Source organism: Protopterus annectens, chromosome 13.part0 (genome assembly GCF_019279795.1).
Source record: "Protopterus annectens isolate FY-2018-M chromosome 13.part0, PAN1.0, whole genome shotgun sequence".
NCBI lineage: Eukaryota > Metazoa > Chordata > Ceratodontiformes > Protopteridae > Protopterus > Protopterus annectens.
Genome location: NC_056747.1, coordinates 573,291,044 through 573,303,543, shown reverse-complemented (window position 1 = coordinate 573,303,543; position 12,500 = coordinate 573,291,044). Strand labels below are relative to the sequence as shown.

The 12,500-nt window shown below is 44.0% G+C and overlaps 1 protein-coding gene across 1 annotated transcript in view; it reads left to right on the top strand.

Moving 5' to 3' along the window:
- ASL (argininosuccinate lyase) overlaps positions 1-12,500 on the top strand; it is a 368,527-nt gene that overhangs the window by 335,196 nt on the left and 20,831 nt on the right. The gene's annotated exons all lie outside the window — the stretch shown is intronic.

Genomic DNA, 12,500 nt, shown 5'->3' with positions numbered 1-12,500 from the left:
GTATCAGGTTTTTTAAATTACCCATGGGACATGATTTTAACGATGATACCATCAATGAATTCAACAAGTTATTCGATAGCTTTGGTTTTGATTATCTCAAGATGTTAATACAGAAAAAATGATGAAAGTTATCTAGTCTCATTACAGAAGTAGTAGACAGGTTAAATGTTGACATTCTGTGACGAGGTTGTTTAATCAGTGGAATGAATTATCACGATAAAGCAATTTGTTGATGTCCTGCAGACAAGAAAGCACATAGCTATACATCAAAGGAAAGAAAAGAAATTAATAAGAGATGTTGGATTTATATGCCAACAATGGGACAGTTTATGTATGGCCAAAAACAGAATGTCGGCAAGCAGCATTATAATGAAAAGTTACGGGCACTGATAGGAGAGGAATAATGATGAATTATATCAGCAGGGGAGTTTACCATTCATCAAAAACTTTTATGGGGCAAGGAACAGGAAATGGAGATAAATGAACTGCACATAGTCAGGACCCATCAACAACAGAGCGATGTAGATGAACCAATGGAGGATGCATCAAATAAACCACACAAGGGTGCATCAATTCTGATAGATGGGCGTGCCAAGACTTTATGGATAGGGTAGAAGACTATGTTTTATGATTCCAAGCATGAGTATTTTTTAGATAATACAGACAAAAAGGACAATATATTATTTACCAAAAATGGGTTCAATGTATTTAATTATACAAATCATAATATTACAGATGAATTCTTCAGTTTGTTTCCAAAGGGATGAAGTTCGCTTACGCCACAGTACAATTCAATGCTTGTTGACTTTACTATCATAGACGAAGTTATATTGCAGGAGATTGAATTTAGCATTATTCTTTGACCAGCGGTCGAAATGGGACAGAACAAAATATACATAGTGAATTGAGAAAGAAAGCATATTTATAACCTCCCTAACGTAATCCTAACATTCAATTGTTTGAGAAAAAGCGGATGTGCAGTGTAGCCATAAGAGTTAAAGCAATGGTTGCACAACACAGAGTTCAACCTTACTAAGACAAGAACAAGAATGCCTTACAAGAATTTTATCTATAACAGGCAGTTTAGATTGATGGGGAAAAACCCGACAAGAGTGGAGCATTGTTATGATCAACTTTTCACTGCGGACTATATTAGGGAGATACAAGAACATTTTTATACAACTCCATGAGGAATTATGAAAAATATCATCCAATTAGATTAATATTGGACATAGGAGGGTGAACATGGCTTTGGAAAGAATACTGTGGCGGCTGGACAAGAGGGATTACAAGTGAGACATAACGAGTAGGCATGAAAGTTGAATATCCTGTGTTGTAGCCTATAATTATAGTGGGAATTCCTAAGGTGCACAAAATTTAGAACATCCACCTTTTTAGGCCCTATCATATTATCAGGTAGTAGGTCCAAAACATTTCCTTAGGTAAAGGATTATAGACACATGGAGTCGAAACCAGTATATAAGGTTACACCACATCTTATGGCTAAGGACTCATTAGGACATTTTTATCCACAACTAACCCCACAGATATGGAAAAGGAATTAAGATTTTTAACCATGTCGATGTGATCGATTTATTCTCTCTTATCCCTAAGGATGTAGGGCTGAGGTATTTCTCAAATAGTCTAAGGACAGGTTTGTCCTTATAGCAGATCTGATGGGTTTGATACTTGAGAGCAGGTTATATTCGAAGTTCAAAGCGAGTTATTTAAGCAAACCAGAGCGTAGCCAGTGCGCATCTTATTGCCCGATTTTTTGCCAACATGGTAATGCTGGAATGGGAATCTGAAGTTCCATATTTTCAAATCTGAATTTTATCAGTTACATTAGGTACTATACCAGATTCCTAGATGATTTGTTTATATTATGGGATGGCCCGTTGTTAGCGGAAATGAACAAATTTATAAATTATATCAACAGCACATAAACAAGCAGGGGGTACACATTCCTACCCCCTCTGCAGACTAGCCATGGCATTGTGGAACACGGCCTTAAGCTATCAAGTACAACTACAAGCTCAATTCCTGCCAGGAAAGCTGAATATTTTGGCAGACTAAGCAGAAATCTCATGGACCCACACAAATGGAAACTGAAACCATGGATTTTCGACATGTTGACACGCAAATGGGGGAGCCCAGACATAGATCTTTTTGCCATACCCCAGAAATAGTAGTTATGTTCTTACCATAACGTTCCATGTTAGTTGTCTTCTTCTCGCCTTCTTTCTTGCTGGATGGGTTCGGAGCCGACCTCGGCTCCGACTCGGCCACTCTAAAAGCTCGAGAGTTGGTTCCACCGGCTCGAGGCTCCCCCTATATCCCACAATGCTAGGCGGTATTACCTCAGATCTCGTTTGTAAGCTGTGCCCAGCCAAAAATAACTCCAGAACCACTGGAAAGGGAAAGAATCCACCTCTACAAAGGGAATGGTAGAAGGTGACCTGAAAACCTGAAGAAGGAATATATGTACGAAAAACATATACCTATGTACAATAGAGGTGGTAGAAAGAGAGGTCACAATCAAACTCCTCTAGGTCTGTCCAGGCTAGGGGGAAGGAGGGTGGGACTGTAAGAAAGAAAGCGAGAAGAAGACAACTAACATGGAGCGTTATGGTAAGAACATAACTTCTATATGTTAAGTTGTCAATCTACTTCTTCATTCTTGCTGGATGGGACCGCATCCTAGCACCATGTCCCGGGTGGCCCTGTCGGAACAGACTCTTGAGAACAGTGGAACCAAAGTTAGCTCTATGCCTAGAAGCTAAATCCAACTTGTAATGAGAAATGAAAGTGTGAGGAGTAGCCCAAGTAGCCGCTGCACAAATGGTGTCAATAGGCAGTCTGTCTTGGAAGGCTATAGAAGTAGCCAAAGCTCTGGTGGAATGGGCTTTAGGTTTGTTAGGCAGCTTTGGTGTCTTATTTCATAGACAATGGAAATTAGAGATGTTAGCCATCTAGATAGTGATACCTTGGAAACAGAAAGTCCCTTTCTGCCTTCTGCATAAGAGACAAACAGCTGGTCAGATTTTCTGAATTGTTTGGTTCTATCCAAATAGTACCTTAGCTGACGAACATCTAGCCAATGCAATTTTTGTTCAGACCTATTAGAATATTCTGGAAAGAACACAGGAAGGTCAATGCTTTGATTTAGGTTAGAAGCAGAGGCTACCTTAGGTAAAAAGGACGGGTTGGTTCGTAAGGATACCCTGTCTTTGTGGAACAACAGATATGGTGGTCGACAGCTGAGTGCCTGAAGTTCTGAAACTCTTCTAGCTGAAGTAATAGCTACCAGAAAGAGAGTCTTCCATGATAGCAATTTCAAAGAACAGGAAGCTGCAGGTTCGAAAGGGGGGAGAATCAAAGAACTGAGAACTAAATTAAGGTCCCAAGGAGGAGGAGGATTTCTTATAGGAGGTCTGAATAGAAAAACTCCCTTCAAAAAGGCTTTGCAAAGCTTGTGGGACATTATGGCAGACTCTGAAATGCCCACATGAAAGTTATTTATAGCTGCCAATTGAATTTAAGAGTAGAAGGAGATGAACCTGCATGAAAGAGTTCAGCTAGAAAATCAAGAACCATATGGATGGGAGCAGTGAAAGGATCTAAGTCCCTTCCTTGAGCCCAATAGGTAACGTTTCCACTTACTCAGATAAATCTTTGAGTGGAAGATTTATGGGAAGCTATTAAATATCTCGAACAGAGTGAGATATTTGAGGAAGCCTGGCTAAGGTTGGAACTGGAGGAACCAAGCAGTGAGGTTCAGAGAGGGAGGGAGCGATGTAACTGACCCGACTGATGGATCAAAAGATCTGGAACTAGGTCCAGATGCCAAGGTTGCTCCAACAGAAATTGATGCAGAAAGGGGAACCAAACCTGTCCAGGCCAGTAAGGAGCAATGAGCATCAATGCGGCCTTCTGCGCGATAGCTTTCTGTATCACTCGAGAGATTAGTGGGAAGGAGGAAATGCATACAGAAGTCCCCGGGGCCAAACTTTGACTAGAGCGTCTCTGCTGGGCTGGCCTGGTAACGGGAATAGGGTGAAATAATCTCTGCACTTGCTGTTTTGGGGAGTAGCAAAAAGATCGCAGCAAGGCTGACCCCACTTGAGAAAAATTTCTTTCACAACAGAGTCTTTCAGAGACCACTCGTGAGGCATGAGAATAGCTCTGCTCAACTTGTCCGCGATTTGATTGGACTTCCCGGGGATGTGCTTTGCTATCAGAAACCGCTGAGAAGAAATCGCCCATTGCCACAGTCTGAGTGCTTCTCGACATAGGGGATAGGACCTGGTTCCGCCTTGTTTGTTGATATACCACACTACAGACATATTGTCCGTCTGGATTGCTATCGTTCCCAAGGGAAGAGAGTTTTGAAGGGCTTGCAACGCTAAAAGCACTGCTCTCATCTCTAGAACATTTATGTGCAAGTGGCATTCGTCTGGTTGCCATGTGCCCTGGACAGTTCTGCCCTGATAATGCCCCCCCCACCCGATCAGGGAGGCGTCCGCTGTCAGAGTAGCAACCGGAGGAAGGAACAAAGGGTCTTCCAACAAGAGCTGAGGAAGACATCCACCACCGAAGATGATTCTTGCGCTTGTGTAATCATAATGGTGTGGGACATCGGAAGTTGCTGGTATGACCATTGTGTGAAGAGCATCCACTGAAGGATTCTCATGTGGAATCTGGCTAATGGAAGCAGAGGAATGGCAGCCGCCATAATCCCCAATACCTTCAGAACTAACCTGGCTTTGACTCTGTTGCTGCTGAAGAGGCGAGACCAGTTTGTGTATGTCTGCTATTCTCTGATCTGTTAGTCTGCAGACATGTTGACTGTGTCTAGATTTAGCCTATGAAGGTAATAGTCGACAAGGCGACAAAACAGACTTTTCGCAATTTATTGAAATGCCTAAGTTTTGACAAATGCGAAAGGTGTAGTCCCTGGCCAGAAGAAGAAGATGCTTGGTGGGAGCTGTGAGGAGCCAGTCGTCCAAATATGGAAACACCTGGAATCCTTGTCTCAGGTGAGAAGCTATCACTGCCATGCATTTGGTAAACACCGGGGGCAGTGGTGAGACCAAAGGGCAGGGCCCTGAATTGAAAATGACTGGTTCCCAGCCTGAAGCGGAGGAATCTTCTGGAGCGTCTGTTCATTTTTATGTGATAGTACGCATCCTGAAGGTCTATAGAGCACATCCAGTTTCATTTCCCAATAGGGGAAGGATGGACTGTAGCGTGACCATCCAAAATCTTGTTTTCTTGACCGACTTGTTCAAGATACTGAGATCCAAAATTGGTCTCCAGTCCCCTGTTTTCTTTGGAACTAAAAAGAACCTGGAGTAGATTCCGGATCCTCGCTGGTCTGCTGGAACTGGCTGAATTGCTCTTTTTGTAAGCAGCTTTGAAATTTCCAAGGCTGCGATATCCCTTTGAGCGGGTGGAACATCTGGAAGGGATTTTTTTGATTGGTTTGGAATGCGAACGAATGGAATAGCCTTCGGAAATGATGGACTGTACCCACTTGTCTTGAGTTAGGGATAGCCAGGCTTCTGGGTACAGTGACAATCTTCCCCCGACTGCCTCCGAAGGTGGACAGTCGGGCAACACCTCAGGGATGCTGAAAGGGCTTGTCGGAAAAGGTTTCTCGATTGCCTGGTTCTCTGGACCCCTCTGCCTCTGGGCGGCGTCTACCATTATTGTTCCCTCCTCTGCCTCTGGGGAAACCGACTCTGTCGGCCATAATTCCCTTGAGATTGTTTATGAACCACATTTTCCCACCTTTCTGACCTTTGGGGTAAGGCCTAGAAGGAGTAGAAAAACGGACTCCGACGGCAGAAAGAGTCTTGCCATCAGTCTCGCACCTAGTCAAGGTTTCTTTCACTTGAGGACCAAAAAGAGATGATCCATCAAACGGGGAATTAGTGAACGACGCGTTTTAAAGGGGTCCGCAAAGTTGCATAGCCGCATCCAGGCATGCCGCATAAGGCCACTCCTGTCCTTGCGCCCTGCTCGCTCCATCAGCCGCACTCACGAAAGGAGGAGCATGGAGGGAGTTAGCTATAGAATTCAGGGTAGCCAGCTGAGTGTTCATCTTGTCCTGAAAACCGCAGCTGTAGGATCCTTCAACATGTCACTCGCTTCTTTGATCAAGTCCCTTTGAAGACGAGTAAAATGGCATAGGTAGTTCAGTTTAACGCATTGCAAAGGTCGCTGACGAGAACATCTGCTTCCCGTACCTGTCCATAGACCTAGATTCCTTGTTAGGTGGATGGACAGGCACCGAAGGATCAGCTAGTTCCTTCTTGGTGGCAGCAGCTACCACCATAGCATCCACAGAAACTCCCTTGGTTAGAAATTGTTTATCTGCTGGTGCCGTGATAAATTTGGAGGGTCTCCTGGGGGTGGGGTCCACTGAATCAGGAGCCGTTCATGCCTTTTTTGCTACCACCTGCATGAGAGGGTCAAGGGGGGGGGACACCCAGGAGGTGAAAGGGCGAGAGCCAAACGCCTCAAGATACACAGATTCATCCTCCGAAGGGTTAAGGGCTGGCCAATTTCCCCTCTGTTTGAGGATTTCTAGAATGTCTGCAAAGGAGACATCTTCAGAAGGGGAACGGGGGGAACCCTCGGAATCCTCTAAATCTGTGTCAGAGGTGACAGACTCAGGTGAGTCTAAGTGTTTCCTCTTACACTTTCTCTTCCTAGGGGGCTCTTCTGCCAATTCAGGAGAGGCCTCGAAGAGGATGAGATCCCACAGGGGATTCCTGAGGAGCTGGCTCTCTGCGGTCTGGGATGAGGGAGTGAGTAGACATGACCTGAGGCACCGAAGAGGGAGGGGCGGACGGAGCCGACTGTGGAGTTGAACCAGGTTCCAACACGCTCCGCATGACCTCGAACGCACCCCTATCAGGCAGAGCCAGAGGCCCCCGCTCCGAAAAGCTGAGGACCCCCCTCGGCACCGACAGTGATGGCTCCGAGGCCGATGTCGGAGCTGAACTCACCAGCGCCGAAGCACCGAGAGGGAGAACGGGGTCGGACAAGGGTCCGATGCCACACACCCCCTCGGAGCCGACGAGGCAAGTCCGGCGCCGAGATTCTTCCAAGGAAGAAATCGGAGCCGACGACGGAGCCGAAGACATTTGTATCGGCTCCGACGCAACCACAGTCTCGGTTCCGAAAAGCCCCGGCTCCAAGCTCAACGGAGTCGGAGGAGGAACATAATGAGGAACAGGGTCAGGCATCGACTGATGAGTCAGGCTCTGAAGCATTTGGGCCAGTGCCTCGGACTTAAGAAGTCGACTCACTACCCTCTGAAGGTCATGGTCTGAAAGCCTCGATGACCTAGAGGAGTGAGATCTATGGCTCCGTTCAGACAGCAAGGGAGACGCTGGACAATGAACGGAGCCAAGGGATGGTGACCTAGACCTCTTTCTAGATGTCGGCTCACGGTCTGGTCGGAGCCGACACAGGAATTTAATGCCTCGCTCCAGCCGGAGCCAAGGAAAACCACAGAAACTACAGTCTGAGACTCATCGGCTCCAGCCGGAGCCGATGCAGACGGAGTTTTCGAAGCCTTAGGCTTCGACTCAGAAACTGGAGCCGAGGACCTTGAAGCCTTAGAGGGTTTGCCCTGTGTAACAGTAAGGGAACCCTCAGGCTTAAGTAAACCTCTCAAAATAAGTTTATTTTTTCTTTCCTGCAGGACTCTGGGGCTGAAGCCATGGCATACAGCACAAGAGTCCTGCAGGTGTAAAGGTCCCAGGCAGTAAACACAAGAAGTGTGACCGTCTGTCAGAGACATTTTCTGACAGCACGAGTCACACTTCTTGAAGCCTGAGACCTTTGAATCCTTGGACATTATCAAGGAACCGAAAGAGTAACCACACACAGAACACACCCACACCGATTACACTATGAAAAAGTTAAATTAAATTAAACTAATAAAAATTAGATAGTTAGTTTAATTAAATATCCCTACCAAACACAAACACTCCACTTAGGGATAGCAGGGCCCGAAGGCCTAAGGAAAGAACTTATAAGTTCTTTGGGGAAGAAAAGGGGAATAATGGAAGAGAAGGGATAAAATCCACTAAAGTACGGAAATATGAAACTTTTAGTTAAGAAAGGGGATTTAAACTAGATCAGATAGACTGATTTAACAAACTAACCTGAGCCGGTAGAAAAACAACACCTCGATAGCTGTAGCGGCAAACGAGATCTGGGGTAATACCGCCTAGCATTGTGGGATATAGGGGGAGCCTCGAGCCGGTGGAACCAACTCTCGAGCTTTTAGAGTGGCTGAGTTGGAGCCGAGGTCGGCTCCGAACCCATCCAGCAAGAATGAAGGCGAGATTGACAACTTAACATCTACCAGTTGGACAAATTTTGCACAAGAAATCCTCACAAAACAGCCTGGAAAGTGGATGTTCTGTCCTTCAGTTGGGAAAACCTATCAGTCTATGCCTTTCCCCCTGTGCTCTCCAAAGTTCTACTAAAAGTCAAACAGGACAAACCAAAAATTATTTTGATTGCTCCAGATTGGCCACGCCAACACTGGTTCCCACTCCTACGCAGTCTGTCACATATTTCTCCATGGCATCTGCCTCAGACACCTTCCTTACTGTCTCAGCAGAACAACCAAATTCTGCACCCTCAGCTCCAAACATCGAATCTTGCAGCTTGGCTAATCACTTAAATTCCCCCTTAGCATCCCTCAGCAAACCTGTGATGGATGTCGTTTTGGAAGCGAGAAGACGTAGTACTAGAAAATCTTATGCTGACAAATGGAAAAGATACTGTGCCTGGAATCAGTCTCAAGGGATGAGCACAGCAGTGGCCAATTTACCTCAGATTTTGCAATACTTAACTGAGATGCTTCACAAGGGCCTGTCTTTTTCTTCCATAAAAATCCATGCCTCAGCCATTTCAGTTCATTACAACACAGAACCCCCCCTCTTCTCTCATCTTCTGCTAAAGCAGTATCTCAGAGGGGCCAAAAACTTGATGCCACACAGGAGAGCTCCATCCCCTGGCTGGGACCTTAACTTTGTATTAGAGAAACTCACTGTACCTCCTTTCGAGCCAGCTGCTACTGCAGACTTAAAATGTCTTTCCTGGAAAACAGCCTTCCTTTTAGCAATCACTTCAGCTAGAAGGATTTCTGCATTACAGGCCCTTACGGCAGTGGAGCCCTTCATCATCTTTCATGCGGACAGGGTGTCACTCAGGACCAATCCATCCTTCATGCCCAAGAAGGTGGTATCCAGTGTGGCTCTTAATCAGTCCATTCATTTGCCAACTTTCTTTCCATATCCACAGAACAAGGGGGATCGGATTCTGCATTAATTGGATGTACACAGACAACTTAGATTTTATTTGGACATGACTAAATCTTGAAGAAAATCTGAACAACTGCTGGTAGCATTTGCTGTAGGGGCAGAGGGAAAGGCTATTTCAAAACAAACCATTTCCAAATGAATAAGCCATTGTATTCATTTCTGCTATAAGCACCATGGAAAACCTATCTCCCAGGGGATCAGATCCCACTCCACCAAGGCTGCATCTACTTCTGCATCCTTTCTCAGAGGTGTTCCTACCAGGGATATTCTAGAAGCTGCTACCTGGAGTTCAGTTAATACTTTCACCAAGCACTATCATTTACCAATCTTTTCTAAATCCAGAGCTGGCTTTGCTACTGCTGTTTTGCAGGGCCTTATAGCCAGTCCTAATGCTGTATAAATCCATCCTCCCAACCATAGCTTTGGGAATCTACCCAAATGTAATGACTGCAACAGTGAAACACAAAGAACATAGTACAGTTGTGTACACTTACCATAAATGTAGATGTTCGAGTGTATTTACTGTTGCAGTCCTGGTTACCCTCCCTCCAGCCCCCTGTTTTTTCTCTTACTATGCCTTTCCTTTCTTTTACTACACTTAAAAGCCTTTTTGGTGTATTTGCTTTTGTTTGGAGGTATATTGTTGTGTTTTAAATTATTTATATATTTTGCTCCCCATTTGGGGGGCACCTGACATCTGGGGCAAGAAAAACTGATGTAATGGTGTCGGCTGCATGTTTTATACCCCTAACGACCTGACATCATGGAAGAACGGACAACATCCGACGGATGACCCAAGACTTTATTAATCAGGCCGACTGAGGGCAACCTGCCAGCAGATTGCCCAAATGTAATGACTGCAACAGTGAATACACTCGAACATCTACATTTATGGTAAGTGTACACAACTGTACTGTGCTCTTCTCTCACCCGTGTCTACTATATCCAGACCTTGTTCTAAATTATTCTACCTTTCCTGACATGTTATATCAAAGCAGCATTTTCTTTCACCCGTGTTACAAATGTCTACCCTTAAACATTGTGAATAATTGTTTCCTTAGTGTAGACAGTTTGGGCTCTACTTGCACAATGTTGCATTACTGTTTCCTCTACTTCACTGTTATGGTAGTTAAGCATGTCTCCCTTAGATTTTCTTTCCTGCTGGTATCCTTGGGATGTGTCCTGCCAAGTATCCCATTCTGTTTCCTTCCTAGTAAATCTTTCAGTCTTTCCTTTCTTTTGGTTTAAGCATGTACATTATTGCTTTGAAGTAATGCTTTGAAGCCCGACATAAGGCATTGTCCAAATGCTTTTTCCCCTCATTACTTGTCTTACTGCATCTATTTTTTGTAGTACAATGTTGTGTTGTGATTCATAACAGAGCATATTCTCACTTCCTTGACACTATCCAACATTTTGATATTGCAAATATGCTTATCCATTTATATATATATATATATATATATATATATATATATATATATATATATATATATATATATATATATATATATATATTCCCTTTTGTATGTTGGACCTTTACACTGCTTTTAAGTGTCAGTGCTGGAAAAAACATCTGCACATCCTTACAAAGTAGTAGTTGAACAGCAGGCACTCTATAATCAGTTATCACAATTTATTTTGTGTATGGAGGGAGGATCATGACATAGATGGATGTGAGCACTACACTATCCTTAATCTAAAAGAGAAATCTGAAGACTTTTGTCAAGCATCTCAAGTTACTAGCAATAACAAAGTGGAAACCCACAACTTCTGCTGAAAGGACTGAAAAGGGAAAGACATTTAGAGAGTCTCCAAGAAAACACAAAAGTCTGACAAAATTGAGGCTGAACAAAATATTTTTCCTCAGGGATGGCAATAGGTGTTTGAAGCTATTATAGCCCGGCAGTTACACTGACCAGGCCTGTACCTCTTCCTATCAGGTAGAACAGTGCTTGCTTGCTCCCAACTGTGAAGGCTTCTTTCTTGGCTTTTTCTGCTTCCATAGAAGAGCTAGTTATTTTTAAAAAGGCTTTAAATAGAAAGCTTAATTTTGTTAAAGGCTTGTAGACTAAGCAATATGATGGCAAACAAACCTTGGGTATGAGTTTCTAAAGTCTGGATAAGAGCAAATCATTTCAAGTCATCCAGAGTGTGATCTTAGAGGATGTGATTGCTGGTCTTGCAGTGGAAACCTCCCCAATCTCCCATTTCTTACCCCTCCCTGTAGCAGAAAATGTACTTACTGTCATATTAGAGCCATATGAGTACAGATATATTGTACTGGGGGAGGGTGCCTTATATTTAGATGCTTAAGACCCAGACTCCAGTGGGACAGATCCTGCCTTTACACTTGACTTCAAAACATTTGCTTTGGAGTACTTTATGGTACTGCATAAACTCGTACAAGTACTAAGCACAGAACCAGGATGTTCTGCTTTGCTGAGAAGGAGAAGAAAAGAAACTGTGACCACCTCCAGCAGATTTCCTGGACTTGGAAGAGGATGAGGAGGGCTGGCATACATGGATCAGATACTCTTCTCTTGGTTTTGATACTAATGATGAATATTCTTTATATTCATGCTCCCCACCCTTGGGATGTTACCTGTGGGGGTACACTCAACCTCATGAAAGATCACTGAAACTGGGAAGGGGTAATAAAAAATGTATCCCCTAAAACATATATGTATAGTACTTTCAGGAGATGGATACCCCAAGCCCTCTGCCATAGTAATTCAAATTTAAGCCTTTGAAGACATATCCCGTAGCACCTCCTATAGCACCTCTTTGGAAACAGACTTTCAGACCAACTCCAAAACCTAAAAGAGTTTAACAGGTACAACAGCAGCACCAGCACCTGTACAATGACCTGATGGGACAGGCCTTGCTCTCTTAACTTTGGAACAGTCAAAAATTGTGCCAGACCTTAACTCTCACCCCCTTTTGATAAGGAGGGTATACTTTTAGACCAGTCTGGTAAAACATCCTGTACATGTGCACCTTAGACTTAAGACCCATTACCTGCCAACTGCAGACAGTGCAGTACAAGGAGAAAAAAAAATGAATAGTTGGCGTACTGTCTGTGATGTCTCCCACAGGGATAAAATTAAAGTAGCTCTGACTATATAAAAAGTGTGCTGCTGCTTT